This window comes from Candoia aspera, chromosome 2 (assembly GCF_035149785.1).
Source record: "Candoia aspera isolate rCanAsp1 chromosome 2, rCanAsp1.hap2, whole genome shotgun sequence".
NCBI lineage: Eukaryota > Metazoa > Chordata > Lepidosauria > Squamata > Boidae > Candoia > Candoia aspera.
The window spans coordinates 188342059-188358355 of NC_086154.1; the positions used below are offsets into that span (position 1 = coordinate 188342059).

At 38.4% G+C, this 16297-nt stretch overlaps 2 non-coding genes across 2 annotated transcripts; one reads left to right on the forward strand and one right to left on the reverse strand.

Annotated features, from left to right (window-relative positions):
- Positions 1-1903: 1903 nt before the first annotated feature.
- TRNAH-GUG (transfer RNA histidin (anticodon GUG)) lies at positions 1904-1975 on the forward strand. The gene has a single exon. It is a non-coding gene; the product is annotated as a tRNA-His (tRNA).
- A 799-nt stretch (positions 1976-2774) lies between these two features.
- On the reverse strand, positions 2775-2846 carry TRNAH-GUG (transfer RNA histidin (anticodon GUG)). Its single transcript has one exon. It is a non-coding gene; the product is annotated as a tRNA-His (tRNA).
- Between the last annotated feature and the right edge of the window lie 13451 nt (positions 2847-16297).

Sequence of the window (16297 nt, forward strand, 5' to 3'; positions counted from 1 at the left end):
CTTCATATGTCTTTATTTTACAATGGCCCATTTTCTTCACTGAAACATATGTAGAACTCATATTAGCAAAACTGACACATTCCTGTCAGAACTTCTAAAAGGGAAACAGTGATTGCTGTAATTGTGAAATGTGTGAGACTCATGTAGCATAATTAAAGAATGCACTGTTATTATCTATCCTCTATCTGTGAAGTGTTTCTCTAGGTTAAAACCATTTCTAGTTTTATATAAAGCAGCATTTGATATATAGCAGCAAGAGAACAGGTTAGTTTCCTTCTGTTCCTACCTCTTAATTAGAATAGCTATGTGGGTTGATCATCTTTTTATTTTTTATTTTGGTTAAAAATATGTTTTTACAATCAGTTTGTCTGATCAGCTGACGCTACAGTGCAGTGGTGGCAGTCTGTTACGGCAACCTGCACCTCCAAGGCTCTTTTTTGGGACCCTCATCCCGCAACTGACTCTGATCTAAAATTTGGTGATGCCCCTTTCTGCCCTTCTGAGGCCAGAATCCATGGTAGCTGCAGTTCAGGCTCAACATATTCCTTGCTTCCGAGAATGAGGGAAGACTCGGAACTTGGCATCAACACCTAGTGTTGCTGGGGTCCTTCAAACATAAGACTGAACCTCAGCCATCCCAAAGGCGCTCAACATTTTGCTAATAGCCAAAGTTGTTCTTCTGACAACTGGAGAGAAGGACATGCCCTGCAGCTAATGGGAAGGGACATTTTTCAGTTCAAGATCTGAGAGGTAGTTGCGAAGAAGACAGCGTTGAGTTGGCTGAAGGCAGAGTCGCATTAATGTGCAAGGGGATTTCTGATGCCAAGCAAAAGCAATAAGAAAGCTGCTCTACACTTTGCCTGTATAATAACAATAACAATTATTATTATTATTTCCAGAGACAGCAAGGATCTAAACAGCTGTCTCATCCTAAGGAAACCAAGTGCTCCTGTGTTGTGTTGACCATATCTCACAGCTCACTGGAGATTGTTACACAGCAATGATGCTTGTATAATTTTCTTTCTAATGTCAAAAAGAACAAAAAGCTAGAGCAAAACGATCATAATTCAATTTTCTTCCCTATTTCCCACAGGTTTTCTGCCAAATCCATTTTTATTTCTGTCCTTTTCATGCAGGGATTTTATTATTTTATTTTATTATTTTATTATTTCTATAGCTGCCCATCTCACACACTTGACTCTGGGTGGCACACACAGTTAAAAGAACAAAAACCAAACAAAATAATTAAAAACAAAATTTGTTTATAGGTACATGTTTATTAAAATGTAATATATTTATCATATATTAACATGTTCAATTTGTAATGTATTATTTAAAATAGTTTTAAAATATAAGAATAGCATTCCTTACCTATTTTTTTATTTTGGGTCGTTACGAGATTAAACAGTTAATAAAGTTTTTTCAGTCATCAATGTTATGTTTTTCCTAAAACTATAAAGCTGCAATTATTTTGTTTCAGTTTCATATTTTTCCTAGGCTACTCATGGGGTAAAATTTGTTCTTAGTATAACATTCTGCATATTTTTGTGCGTTTTGCTCTTTATGTTATGGACAAGATTACTGTACAAATCATATATATATATATATTAGCAGAAAAACACTTTTCTTACACTTGGGTAAGAGCTCAATGGGATCTTTGCAACAGAAAAATAAAGCATCCGGAGCTTGCTCCTTGCAAAGCCGTAACAATTTTGCTTCCGTCCTTATTGCTCATTGGCTCACGTAGAAAAGAAAAAAACGGAAATGAACTAAACGCAGAGAGGACTTTTTGAGGGCAAATTTGCATATACATTCCCCAGTAGGTGGCGCTAACAGCATAGACGTCATCATTTAGTCTACATGTGGAAAAAAAGCCCGAAGGATTTCAGTTCCTTGCTAGCTCGCCGTGATCGTATAGTGGTTAGTACTCTGCGTTGTGGCCGCAGCAACCTCGGTTCGAATCCGAGTCACGGCAAACAAACATAAGCAAGTTTTTAATCCTAAATCCTCGTAGCAGCTGATTAAGAGTTTCCTAATTTTAAAACATTTAAAAAAAAATTACAGAAACTATTCCAGAGAATGTGAGTTGGAGAAAGGTGAGTAATCCCATTACATGCCTACCTTGAACATTTTCTATCCGCTGATTACAGAACAGCAATAGTTCAGCTCTGCAAATATTCACTCGAATTATTAACGTGTAAAAGAATTACTGATGTCAGTAAGTTACTTTTACTATGTGTATTATGTTTTACTACTAATATGTGTATTAACTCCCAGTGTTTCTGAAGAAATAAGTGGAGCATGTGGATTTTAAAATAAACAAAATAAACCTTTTGAATCCCGCCTGGTTCTGCTTTAAATGGTTAAGGGTATTGGCCCAGTCTCCCACGTTAGGTCCTCATGAGCAGCCGGAACCTAACATTTGCAACATTAGGGTGCTGGCTGCGGATGCTCGGCGTTGTAGTCCAACACAGCGGCAAAGGGGAGCCTCTTTCTGCTGCAAGAGCAGATGTGTCTGCCATGCAACATCTGTGCAGGACTCCGTGTGTCTAGCACGCAAAGCCAAGCCGGCTGCGGCTTGCATTTTATTAGGCTGCTCCAGACAGAGCTGTCTGTTTCCAAGCGGAGAGGACATCCTTAACATACACACCGGTTTATAAACATACGCAGTCGGTTCATAAATACATGAACTTACAGACTTAGTACGAATGATTTGCTGTATCAGAGAGTTAAAAAAAAGAGAAAAAGTAAAATTTCTCCTCCTTTCCTATTTTTGCCGTGACTCGGATTCGAACCGAGGTTGCTGCGGCCACAACGCAGAGTACTAACCACTATACGATCACGGCAAACTATGGGAGAAGCTGTTTTGACAGATTTGATCTGTACCACCCTCTAGCAGAGCTGTGAGACTACTGCCCTCTAGTGTTAGCCCGCATGACTGAAGTATCATCTCCATTGTTTTGTTTTGTTTTGTTTTGTTTTGTTTTGTTTTGTTTTGTTTTGTTTTGTTTTGTTTTGTTTTGTTTTATTATTTTCCAATAGAAGAGAATATCTGTAGCTCAGGGTTGAACGGTGGAGTCCTTGGTGTGCTAGAAGGGAGTGGGGTTTGCTCCCTGTTTATATACAGGAGCTTGGCCTGCCTGTGTTGGTGGGGGTGTGGTTTTCTCTGACACTGATGGGCTGGCCATGCTGTTCTGTTCTGTTCTGTTTTGTTATTTATTTTGTGTGTGTGTGTGTGTGTGTGTGTGTTTTGACTTCCATTACTTTCATTCTAGTAAGATAATTTTTTTTTTGCTCCTGAGTTATATTCCATGTGAATATAACTTTGTAGTTATTTTTAGTAAAGCATGTTATAGTTCCATATCATTGCCATTTCAGAGGGAGATTGGGATTTGCAGGGCTTTTAAATATTAATTCCATGATATCAAACATTCACAAATGGATTTTTTTTTTAAAGCAGGGAGCACAGGGCAAATAAGCAGAATTAAAATAAGAACAGGGGCTCTCCTTTAGGTCTCAGAGACATTGAGAAATGTTTAATTTCAATGGTTCAGGAAGATTTCAAGGGCAAAATTCTAGTTTTTAAAGTCAGGTGAGAGCAAGTTTACTGGTAATGTAAACCTACATTTCAACTGGCTAGAAAGTTCAGTGGGGAAAAAGGTAAATTCAAAACATGATCACATCAAGTATGCTTGTCTATGTAATAAATACATAAACTGAAACAACGCCAATGGTTATTCTTCCCTGTTAGTGCTCTGGAAACTCTTATTGCAACAGCTGTGGATTCTCACACACTGAGCAAATCAAAACTCTGTGGGTCTTTGATTCAGCTGCAGATTTAATATTTGGAACAGATGAATGGCCACTTATGGAATCTTATCCCTTTGGCATCACCTTCTGCATGACAAGGAGGTTGGGGAGCACTGAATGATGCTGATTTCAGAGCCTGACCCCAAATTTCCTCTTACATTCACTTCTAGAACTACCTGCCTGTTGTTTTGTTTTTTGTGCAGATAAGTTGCCTCCTCTCAGGTAGAGGATAAAGTGATGAGAAGGTTTTCGTTTTTGGTGTGGGGAAGGAGATGTTCTCCATTTATTGTACTAGAGGTGACCAAATCAACCAGATCAAATGGTTTGACCCCTTCTGGCAGTCTCTTCACACAGCTATTCAGGAACTGCATAAAATCTAAAACATTCTGAGAACATTATTTCTAAGTATCTGTCCATGGCTAGAAAAAAAGAAGCAATGACAGAAAAGTTGAGATAGAAACCACAAGCACACTGATAAATCAGAATGTTTTTTAACAAAAAGAAAGGGAAGATGAAAATAATGTCATTGTTCTGGCTTTAATCAAGAAAATGCTGAGAAGTAGAGGGAGGGGGAAAGGGGGGGTGGAGTTTAAAAGGCTGTATAAAAACCACAATGGAGAAAATAAAGAATAAGTTTATTCTTTAAACTTAAAGAGAGGATGCCAGGTAGAAAATATCAGGATCTGAAAAGTAAGGTGGCCCTGAAAGAAGTAAAACATAAGCAAAGGGAAGGAAAGGAAGGACAAAGAATCCTATTTCCTGCAAACCAATTTCACTATTTCAGCAAAGCGAGGACCCATCACCTGCCCATTTTCAGGTTATCAGTAACTGTAGTGCGTGAAAAAAGCTTGAGGATTAGAGGCTTAGTGTCTTAGTACAGAATATGTCCTTCTGTGCATATGCCCCACTGTGAGCAATGAAATGTTTCATGAATGCCCGTGCTTACCTAAGATTCAGGTTCTTGTTTTCTGCCTCTTTGGGGGAATTTACAGTGCCCTGAGATTTTTTTGCAGAGACCAAAATCAAATCCGTCCCCTCCATTCTTCAGTTCCAGCTCAAAACAGATTGCTAACACCATCTTGGTTTGTTTTTTCCCTAGATACAGCATCTATAGTGGTGAACCCTTTTGAATTTTCTATATTTCTGCATAAATATGACCTAAAACATGATCTGTTCTCCACACATCCTAAAACTAGATAAAGAGAACCCAATTAAACACACAAATATGTAGCTTTGGATCATTTTCCTCAAACAATCAATGAGCAAGTATAATGTTTTTGACTCATTTGTTTAATTGGGTTCTTTTTATTTAGTTTTAGGACTTGTGTGAAAAGCAGATCATGTTTTAGGTCATATTTATGCAGAAATATTGAAAATTCAAAAGGATTCACAAACTTTTAAGTACTGCTCTATCTCTATCATCTGTCTGTCTGTCTGTCTGTCTGAATGCTAGCCTGCTACAATTAAAAAACTGCATGCAACACTTCAGCAAAATACAATAAATAGTTGTATATATGGTGCAGAAGTAATCAAAATATCCACAATAATAGTTCAGAATAAAAACCAGTTCTAAAAACAACTGCAGCTGACATACAATCATCATAACAGGATCCACCCATCAAACAACAAAAATGTTTGGAAGAGTTCCATCTTTAACATAGTCTGAAATCCATTGATGGAAGGGCAAGCTGATCTCCAAGAGAAGGCCTTTACATGGCACAGGACCCAAGCAGTACAGTGTCTCTTTGTAAAACAATTACGAACAAGCACTACCAGGATTAACAGTGTCATCATGTTCGCAGGAAAGGGGAAAACCTCTTATTCACAGTCCTAAAAGTAGGACCACGACAAGGTAATGATCCTTCAGCAAAGGATCGTTACCTTGTCGTGGTGCTGGAGCTTGAGCACCTCAATGATGCCATGAGCTAAACCATGAAGGGCCACCCAAGACGGGAAGGTCATGACAGAGAGGTCAGACTAAATGCGATCCCTGGGGAAGGTAATGGCAACCCACCCCAGTATTCTTGCCGTGAAAACTAAATGGATCAGTACAACCAGAGATATGTTGGTATACCATCGGAAGATGAGACCCCCAGGTCGGAAGATGGTCAAAATGCTACTGGGGAGGAACAGAGGATGAGTTCAACTAGCCCCAGACGTGATGACGCAGCTAGCTCAAAGCCGAAAGGACGGCTAGAGGCCGACAGTGCTGGTGGTGAACAGCGAATCTGATGTTCTAAGGATCAGCACACCACTGGAGCCTGGAATGTAAGATCTATGAGCCAGGGCAAATTGGATGTGGTTATTGGTGAGATGTCAAGATAGACATTTTGGGCATCAGTGAACTGAAATGGACTGGAATGGGCCACTTCACATCAAATGACCACCAGATCTACTACTGTGGACAAGAGGACCACAGAAGAAATGGAGTAGCCTTCATAATTAATAGTAAAGTGGCTAAAGTAGTGCTTGGATACGATCCAAAAAATGACAGAATGATCTCAATTCGAATTCAGGGCAAGCCATCTAACATCACAGTGATCCAAATATACGCCCCAACCAGAGATGCTGAAGAAGCTGAAGTAAAGCAGTTCTATGAGGATCTGCAGCACCTACTGGACAACACGCCTAAAAGAGATGTTATTTTCATCACGGGAGACTGGAATTCTAAGGTGGGCAGTCAAATGACACCTGGAATTACAGGTAAGCATGGCCTGGGAGAACAAAATGAAGCAGGACATAGACTGATAGAATTTTGCCAAGACAACTCACTCTGCATAACAAACACTCTCTTCCAACAACCTAAGAGACGGCTTTATACATGGACTTCACCAGATGGACAACACCGAAATCAGATTGACTAGATCCTTTGCAGCCAAAGGTGGCGGACATCTATACAGTCGGTAAAAACAAGACCTGGAGCTGACTGTAGTTCCGATCATGAACTTCTTCTTGCACAATTTAGGATCAGACTAAAGAGATTAGGGAAGACCCACAGATCAGCTAGATAGGAGTTTACTAATATTCCTAAGGAATATGCAGTGGAGGTGAAGAATCGATTTAAGGGACTGGACTTAGTAGATAGGGTCCCGGAAGAACTCTGGACAGAAGTTCGCAACATTGTTCAGGAGGCGGCAACAAAATACATCCCAAAGAAAGAGAAAACCAAGAAGGCAAAATGGCTGTCTGATGAGACACTAGAAGTAGCCCAAGAAAGAAAGAAAGCAAAAGGCAAGAGTGATAGGGGGAGATATGCCCAATTAAATGCAAAATTCCAGAGGTTAACCAGAAGAGATAAGGAATTATTTTTAAACAAGCAGTGTGCAGAAGTGGAAGAAGACAATAGAATAGGAAGGACAAGAGACCTCTTCCAGAAAATTAGAACCATCGGAGGTAAATTCCAGGCAAAAATGGGTATGATCAAAAACAAAGATGGCAAGAACCTAACAGAAGAAGAAGAGATCAAGAAAAGGTGGCAAGAATATACGGAAGACCTGTATAGGAAGGATAACAATATCGGGGATAGCTTTGACGGTGTGGTCAGTGAGCTAGAGCCAGACATCCTGAAGAGTGAGGTTGAATGGGCCTTAAGAAGCATTGCTAATAACAAGGCAGCAGGAGATGACGGCATCCCAGCTGAACTGTTCAAAATCTTGCAAGATGATGCTGTCAAGGTAATGCATGCTATATGCCAGCAAATTTGGAAAACACAAGAATGGCCATCAGACTGGAAAAAATCAACTTATATCCCCATACCAAAAAAGGGGAACACTAAAGAATGTTCAAACTATCGAACAGTGGCACTCATTTCACATGCCAGTAAGGTAATGCTCAAGATCCTGCAAGGGAGACTTCAGCAATTCATGGAGCGAGATTTGCCAGATGTACAAGCTGGGTTTAGAAAAGGCAGAGGAACTAGGGACCAAATTGCCAGTATCCGCTGGATAATGGAAAAAGCCAGGGAGTTTCAGAAAAACATCTATTTCTGTTTGATTGACTATTCTAAAGCCTTTGACTGTGTGGACCATAAAAAATTGTGGCAAGTTCTTAGTGGTATGGGGATACCAAGTCATCTTGTCTGCCTCCTGAAGAATCTGTATAACGACCAAGTAGCAACAGTAAGAACAGACCAGGGAACAATGGACTGGTTTAAGATTGGGAAAGGAGTACGGCAGGGCTGTATACTCTCACCCTACCTATTCAACTTGTACACAGAACACATCATATGACATGCTGGGCTTGAGGATCCATGGCTGGAATTAAAATTGCTGGAAGAAACATTAACAATCTCAGATATGCAGATGATACCACTTTGATGGCTGAAAGCGAAGAGGAACTGAGGAGCCTTATGATGAAGGTGAAAGAAGAAAGTGCAAAAGCTGGCTTGCAGATAAACCTCAAAAAAACCAAGATTATGGCAACCAGCTTGATTGATAACTGGCAAATAGAGGGAGAAAATGTAGAAGCAGTGAAAGACTTTGCATTCCTAGGTACAAAGATTACTGCAGATGCTGACTGCAGTCAGGAAATCGGAAGACGCTTAATCCTTGGGAGAAGAGCAATGACAAATCTCGATGAAATAGTTAAGAGCAGAGACATCACACTGACAACAAAGGTCCGCATAGTTAAAGCAATGGTGTTTCCCGTAGTAACATATGGCTGCGAGAGCTGGACCATAAGGAAGGCTGAGCGAAGGAAGATCGATGCTTTTGAACTGTGGTGTTGGAGGAAAATTCTGAGAGTGCCTTGGACTGCAAGAAGATCCAACCAGTCCATCCTCCAGGAAATAAAGCCAGACTGCTCACTTGAGGGAATGGTATTAAAGGCAAAACTGAAATACTTTGGCCACATAATGAGAAGACAGGACACCCTGGAGAAGATGCTGATGCTAGGGAGAGTGGAAGGCAAAAGGAAGAGGGGCCAACCAAGGGCAAGATGGATAGATGATATTCTAGAGGTGACGGACTCGTCCCTGGGGGAGCTGGGGGTGTTGACGACCGACAGGAAGCTCTGGAGTGGGCTGGTCCATGAAGTCACGAAGAGTCAGAAGCGACTAAATGAATAAACAACAAAAGTAGCTGGAATAAACTTATGAATCTGCATTATCCAGTCTAGCAGTTAATTTACAACAATAAACTCACAAGTTGGGAGCTCTCTAGGAGATCACTCAAAGTAGTTGCTTCCAAATCTCATTATATCTTATTAGTCAAAAATCAAACCCAGGTAACTCTTCACACTAAGGACACCTCAATGTATTAATTTACTAAACCTCCTCTCAGGTTTAAAAAGGATAGCACCTTCTGTATCTGATTTATGGCAACAATATTTCTCATTTCAGTATTAACTTCCTTTTGAGGACGAGTTGTGCAATGGGGTGGATGAACACAGATAGAAGTAATCAAGTTCTTGAGAGGGGCCAGAATATTCTTTCTTCCTACAAGTCCTTTTAGAACAGTTTTCTTTCTAAGTCCTTGGTTGTACATGACATTAGATGGCACAGCACTTTATTATTAAAATAAATTTGTTGAAGGATTCAGAGACCATGCACCATTTTCTCATCTTCCCTTATGAATAATCCTTGGACAGTCATGAGAAAGACTCGTCATATATATTTACAACCTTGGACAGCTAATGCATTCACAGATCCCTCATCAGAAATGGGAGATGGAATGAGATAGGCATAGCTAATCTGTAAAAATTTTGAGAACCTCTCCTGTGCAATCACTTAATATGCAGGAAGATGTATGTGGCTTCATAATGGGGCAAATCTTCAGAGTAGTCTAGAGTCAGGCAGCTCTAAGTGCTATTGGATGCATGGAAATGGACAGATAATTAAGAATGCTAAGGATTAATCAGGCTTTCTCAACCTTCTGACCCTGAAGGAACCCTTGGAATATTTTTCAGGCCTCAGGGAATCCCTGCACATTCAGGCTCAAATATAGGCCACAAGTTACAAAATTTTTATATTTGTTTCATGTGTTAGTGCATATATATGCACTAACAGTGTTTGTAAACTAAAATAAAGAATGAAACTTACCTGTTTAATGTGAAGTTGTCCAAATTTGAAATAATTTTTTAAAAATAAATCATGATCTCCCAGGGAATGCCTAGTGACCTCTCACAGAACCCTAAGGTTCCACGGAACGCTGGTTGAGAAATGCTGGATTAAATGGTTCCCTGCTAGGTCTTTCCCATAATTGGGCCTCTGCCATAATTTGTCATTGTTGTGAATGTAACTTGCTTGTTAGACATTCACAGTATTGCAGGCTGCAGGCTCAGATGCAGAATACACATCCCCATAAGGAAGAAATGCTTTTTATCAGGTACACAACCAGATACCCCAGCCCTTCCCTCTGCCGGAGTGGGGGGGGGGAATGTTTGGTCCCTTTAAAACAAAGAGGCAGAAATTTCTGGGAGGCTTACTAGAGACGAGTGGGGTATACTGTCTCCTTATTGCCTCTTTTCTGGAATCCCAAGAAAACAGGAAGTCCAGATAAAAAGAGTGTGTTGCTTCAGGATGATTCTAATGAGGTATCATGTTTTAGCCAGGAATTTCTACTAGGTACTTTATGTTTCTGTGTTATAAAGTATCATTCTCTCGTGTTCTTATCTCTCTGTACAAATTCTAAAATTGGGTGTCTTAACTTCAGCCATTGTGCATGAAGTTATAATTTTGTTTTTAGAAACATTTTATGATCAGAAATAATATTTCAAATTTTCTATACAGTATCTCCTCACAGAGACTCAGAGTAGTGACAAGTCTCCATTTGTAGCAGACAGCATCACCTTGCGTTCTTCTGGTGTCTTCTATTTTCTTTTGCATTTTGTAAGTAACTGACCTGGTCAAATCTGTAATTTATCTTCTCCAACACTGAATTTTTGCATTTTACAATTTAAAGTTAAAACACAAGTTGAATACTTTATATATTTTTTTTTTAAAATAAGGTTTGATTTTGTTCATCTTCTGTGAGATTGGGAAGGAAAGGCTGAAACCTCTAGATGTATATCTGTGTGCCACATGACCCAAATATTATACTATTGAAAGTATTTCCTTTTTTTTGCATTTTGATATTTTAATCACCAAAAGGTAGTACAGTGTGTGAGAGCTCTATCTCTTTCACACATTAGGGTTTCAGAAAGCTGCCAAGTAGAATACTCCCTGGAAGACAGATGATAGCAACAGGAACTAAGAAGTCATTATTTCAAAGTAGGATGTAGGGCCAGTGTGTGAAGACTCAGAGGACTTTAGACAGAGGAGGTTTGATTCCAATTTTCCAGCCATATGGGCTTAACCTTCTGCTACTGTTATGTTGGTTGTGAACTGTGAAGTTTATTAGTTCCAGAGAGCACAAAATAGAAAAAGGTACCCTCAAAGCTAATCCTGATAGAGAATTTTACCAGATTATCTTCCATTTTCAAAATAGCATTGTGAACTTATCCTAAAGAGGGCAATCAAATTTGAAAAGAATAGTCATACCATCAGTGTAAAATATTTTTATACTAATCAGACTAATTTCATTTCATCCTTTTAATAAGGATTTTTAAACTGTAGTATCCAGATACTATAAATAGAGGCTGTTTTCATTAACACTTAAGTGGTTCTCCTTTTTAACTTAGTGACAATTGAAAAGATGATAAACTTGAGAATATAGTATGTGAATATAATACAAGGAGCGAGCTGTACAGATATCATAGTTCTCTCATTTTATATTATACCCAAATTAACTGCATCTCAAATGTACATAAACTGGAAATCAGCCAAACCTGATTTGGGTTTCTCTGTCTCTTGATTTATTTGGGGGCTGGGGTGGGGCTGTCTGTTGATGTTCAACAAGATGCAAACGTTCTCTTTCCACTATTTTTATGAGGAATGCAGTTGGGAATAGAGATTTGAATGCCAATTCTTATTCTGTTCATTTTTCTGTACATCAGTTTGCTTAGTATAAAAATACCAAAAATAAATAGCATGGTTTTTTCATGACAGTGGAAGCTGTCAGTAGAAAAATAACTCAGCTCAAAACTGGATTAGAGTTGGCACATCCCTCAATATCAGGCATGTACAACCAAACCAGACAGACATTCTACCCTGGCTGGAAATCTTGTACTTTATACATAGATCAGATTCATATCGTGGTTGGCCAAAATCACAGGCATCTGTTTCAGATTAAAAACAGTTAAACCATCTTAAGTTAATCATACCTTGAAGAAACATTGTAGGGTAAGTGAATCAAACAAGCTTGGGTTTTGTTTGGCATTATACATTTTTCTTTAGACATTTAAAACTCACATTTGAACAATGCTGAGGGATTTTCTTTTTCAAGATATATGAATAAAAATAATACGTGCATTTAATAAAACAGGAGACATTTGAACTCAGGTTATTAGAACTGGCTCCAAGAGCTCAAGATAAAATTAGAATATTTTATTGCTAGACCAAACGAAGTAGTTTGGCTTGAGCATTTTTATTGTGGGGTAAGTTCAGATGACCAATTCTGACATGCTAGTTTTCTGACAAGTATATTTCACAACTGTGTACAGTGTTAATGCTTGTGTACACAAATGGCAGATTTAGAATATGTGCATCAATCCTGATAAAAGAGTACTGGAAATCATAGACCCACTAGCTTTCCTCTGCTATTCTAAATGGGTATGTACTGCTTGAAGCATGAATACAGTTGATAGAATCATAGGGTTGGAAGGGACCTTGGCGGTCTGGAGAAAATTTGTTAGAAATAACTAACATAAATTGAAATAAAATCAAACAGCATCACCACTGATTCTGCACCAAATACCCAAGAAGAAATGGATACACTACATCTTTGGACTTGCAGCACAAGTTTAATTTACACTGTGACTACCCATTCCCTCTCTTTCTAAGTTCAAATTGCCATGATCTTCACCACAATGAATATGACATTTCACTTATTGAAAAGGTATCTCTAGCCCTAAGGACTATTAAGTTCTTGTCTACGTCAGAAATTTAATACATTTGCATTTAAACTTAAGTAGAAAGTTTTTCCACCACAATTATTTTATATCCTTACGTAATAATCCTGTGAATTTGTATTCAGAAGTATCCCACTGATTTCAAAAGTATAATCTAAAACAAGTATGTATAGGATTGTAGACTTATTGAATCAGGTATAATTGCTTGACAATGGATTATGCAAATTATGAAGATTAATAGTGATGAATTAATAATCCATTTTAAATTGCTAGATTGGAGAGCCTGTTACCTAATTTAAATTCTGATAAACAATTTATATTATCAACTATTAATATGATTTTTCAGTAGACATACCTCTAATATACTGTATGTGTGTGTGTATGTGTGTGTAGTGTATATATATATATACTGTATGTGTATATATATAGTTTAACATATCCTAAAAATGTAAACGCTAGTAAAAAGCTAGGTACCAGAAGAGAACCCCTTCCCACTATTTAATCCATTCTGCCAGCCACTTATATAAGAAGCAAACAGGTAGTAACAGAAATCACACAATAGAGGACTAGGATAATGTATGGTATCTTTGCTTTTCCAAAACACTCCATCCTTCCCTTTAGGATTTAGATCTGAAAGACCAACAGAAATGTTGCATTCTCACATCTTTCTTAAACTTTGATTTGCCTTAACAAATCCCAATTCATTCTTGCAGCTGAGCAAAATATTCCTGGTTTCTGGTCTTCCAACTTTGCGGAATAAAAATATGATCAAGGCACAAAAAATCATGAGTAAGTCAGAAAACATATACAAACTATGCGTTCCTGTCTATACTGTATATGATACTTACAGACCTGTCTGGAAATTGCTGTGGCATGTGTAATGTGGGACTGGAATCAAGGAGACCCAGATTTAAGTCCACCCTCTGTCACACCTTCAAGTCAAGAAACAGGAATCAGTAGGTGTGTTGGATGTCATAGGAAGAGAGCCATATTAATTTAGTCTATGGTAGCCAAAAATTTGATAACACCTTTTCAATCTACCAGAATTTATTAAAAGGCACAAGTTTTTGTGAGTGACAGCTTCATTTCACTTATACTTCATTTAGGGTGGCTAAACTGATGTAGGGTTTAAATTGGGATGAGATGGGGGAAGGGAGGGGAAGACAGGTTTGTTATGCAGATGCAGGTTACATGTGAAATTGCAAATACCTTAACAATTAACAATTGTAATGTGGTAAAAACTTTCTGTGTTTGTTGAGATCTTCTGAGATAGCCTGAAACCTTTTGTTGTATTTGAGTTCAACAATTGCTCATTCAATTGAAATGTACCTTAGCACAGTGAGGGTATTGTAACAGAATCTTGAAAGCCTGTCAAAGTCCCTCTCTACTTCAACCTACACCTAACCCACTCAAGGTGGACTTATTTTGAGTTTCTTTCTCATGCTTCCTACATTCCCAGGACTCAAATATCTTTTCTGTACAGCTCAGCATTATCCTCCCCCTTTTCTGAGTCAACCTGACATTCCATCACAGTCTCAGCCATGGGAGTTCACTGGATAGCTTTGGGACAGACACAGTGTCTCAATCCAACCTATCTCCCAGGGTTATGGTGGGGAAAAATAGGAGGAGGAAGTGCTGTGTATGCTGCCTTGAGTTCATGAATGAAATGTGGGATATAAATCTAATAATAATAGATAAGCCACAGTTGCACTGACTAAATACCACCACCACCACCCACCAAATTTCAAATTTGGGTTTGCTCTTGCAAAACCTATTGCAAGCACATAGTTGCAGTCTTAAGTGTAAAGCAAGCTGTAATTTATTTACAGGCCTATTTGCACATCAAATAAACTATGTTATGTTTTAGCACACTGTGTCAACCCATGTATGAATGCATGAAGGTATATTGAAAGCAAACACTCTTTACGATGATGCACAACATCACTGTCAATCAAAATAGGGATGGGCACGCTATTGCCTCACCATGTCCAAGCCAACTCTGACCATATTGCTTAAATCAGTGGTGTGGTTTCCTGTCATTTTGGACAGGAAACACATACAAACAAAAATAAGCTTCCTAATAAGTTTAATTCAGTTTAAAAGCCAAAGAAAAATTCCAATGCTTACCCTCAAAATTCCGTATCTATTTTTCAGCCTCATCCGGTTTGTGTCTGCTCCACCCACTGTAGACCTTGGACCTTCTCAAATGCTATTTTCAGCTATTAAAAGATTGCACACATCTCTGTTAAGGTAGGATTGGATGCCCTGAATCTCAGAGTAGCATGTGGTATTCAACCTTTTTTTTTTTTTTTTGCAACTGTGACTAGTAACTTAAATGGGGTGTCATCATTTTCAACCATTTGATTGCAGGGAAAAAATCTATAGTAAGAAAATACTGCATTTCTTTTAAAAACAAAGAAGATTCCAATGCCATCCAAACACATTCCAGAAAACTCTGGCCCTCTGGCCACTTTTGCCCCTGGCCACCAAAAAATAGTAAGCATTGGCCATGGCTATGAGGTTGCCCATCCTCAGTTACGGGCTTACTCCCTGGCCTCCAAATTCTTCACTTTCAAGAATTTGAACTAGCATAATTAATTCTGGTGATAAACTGGCAGGATTTTTGAACAGGAAAAGTATCATTATAGTATTTGTAAATCTATTTCTCCATATTGTATTTTAAGCTGTTTCTTGAAATTGACCTGCACTCTTCACTTAATGGGAATCATTTTTTTCACTTCGAAGTCTATCCTTTTTACTCTAATTTTTATAGAGTGACAAAGAATAAATGCAGTTAATCATGTTTGCTAATTAGAATAAGGTCATCACAGCTGTCCAGCTAAAGCAAGCAGCCACCAATTATATCGGTAGCAGTGAAGATGCTAGATGATCATTTAATGACAACAACAAAGGCATAGTTTCATACTCCACAGGAGAAGGCAATGGTAAATCCAGGAAAAACACATGGATAGATACAATAAAGTGATCATTGATATAGTGCTGGATGTTGGGTTGGATGGCACTCAACGTGTTACTGGAGAACATCCTGAGGATCTTTCGGAATATGAATGATATGTATAATGTGGCTAGATTAAAGTCTTCTGGGTGTTCTTGCTGATGTTTCTGTGCAGGAGAAGAAACTGAAAAGCTGCAAAAGCAGAATTACAGTGGGAACATGGAATGCAAGAATCATAAACATAGGAAAGCTCAACACAATGAAAGATGAAATTACTACACATTAACATCTTGGGCATCAGCAAACATGGACCAATATTGAACAGTTTCAATCAGAAAGTCATACTGCTTATTACTCAAGGCATGGAAAACAAAGGAAGAATAGTGTTATTTTAATAATCATGGAAGATACAGTAAAAACAGTACTTTGGTACAATGTAGTCAGTGACTGAACAGTATTAATTCAATTCTGTAGATACCCTTTAATCTGATGGTTATTCAAGCTTATGCCCCGTCATCTTAAGCAGAAGAAGAGGCAGTTAATGTGGTCAAGTGGTCAAGTTCTTCTAATATAGCCAAATCATGC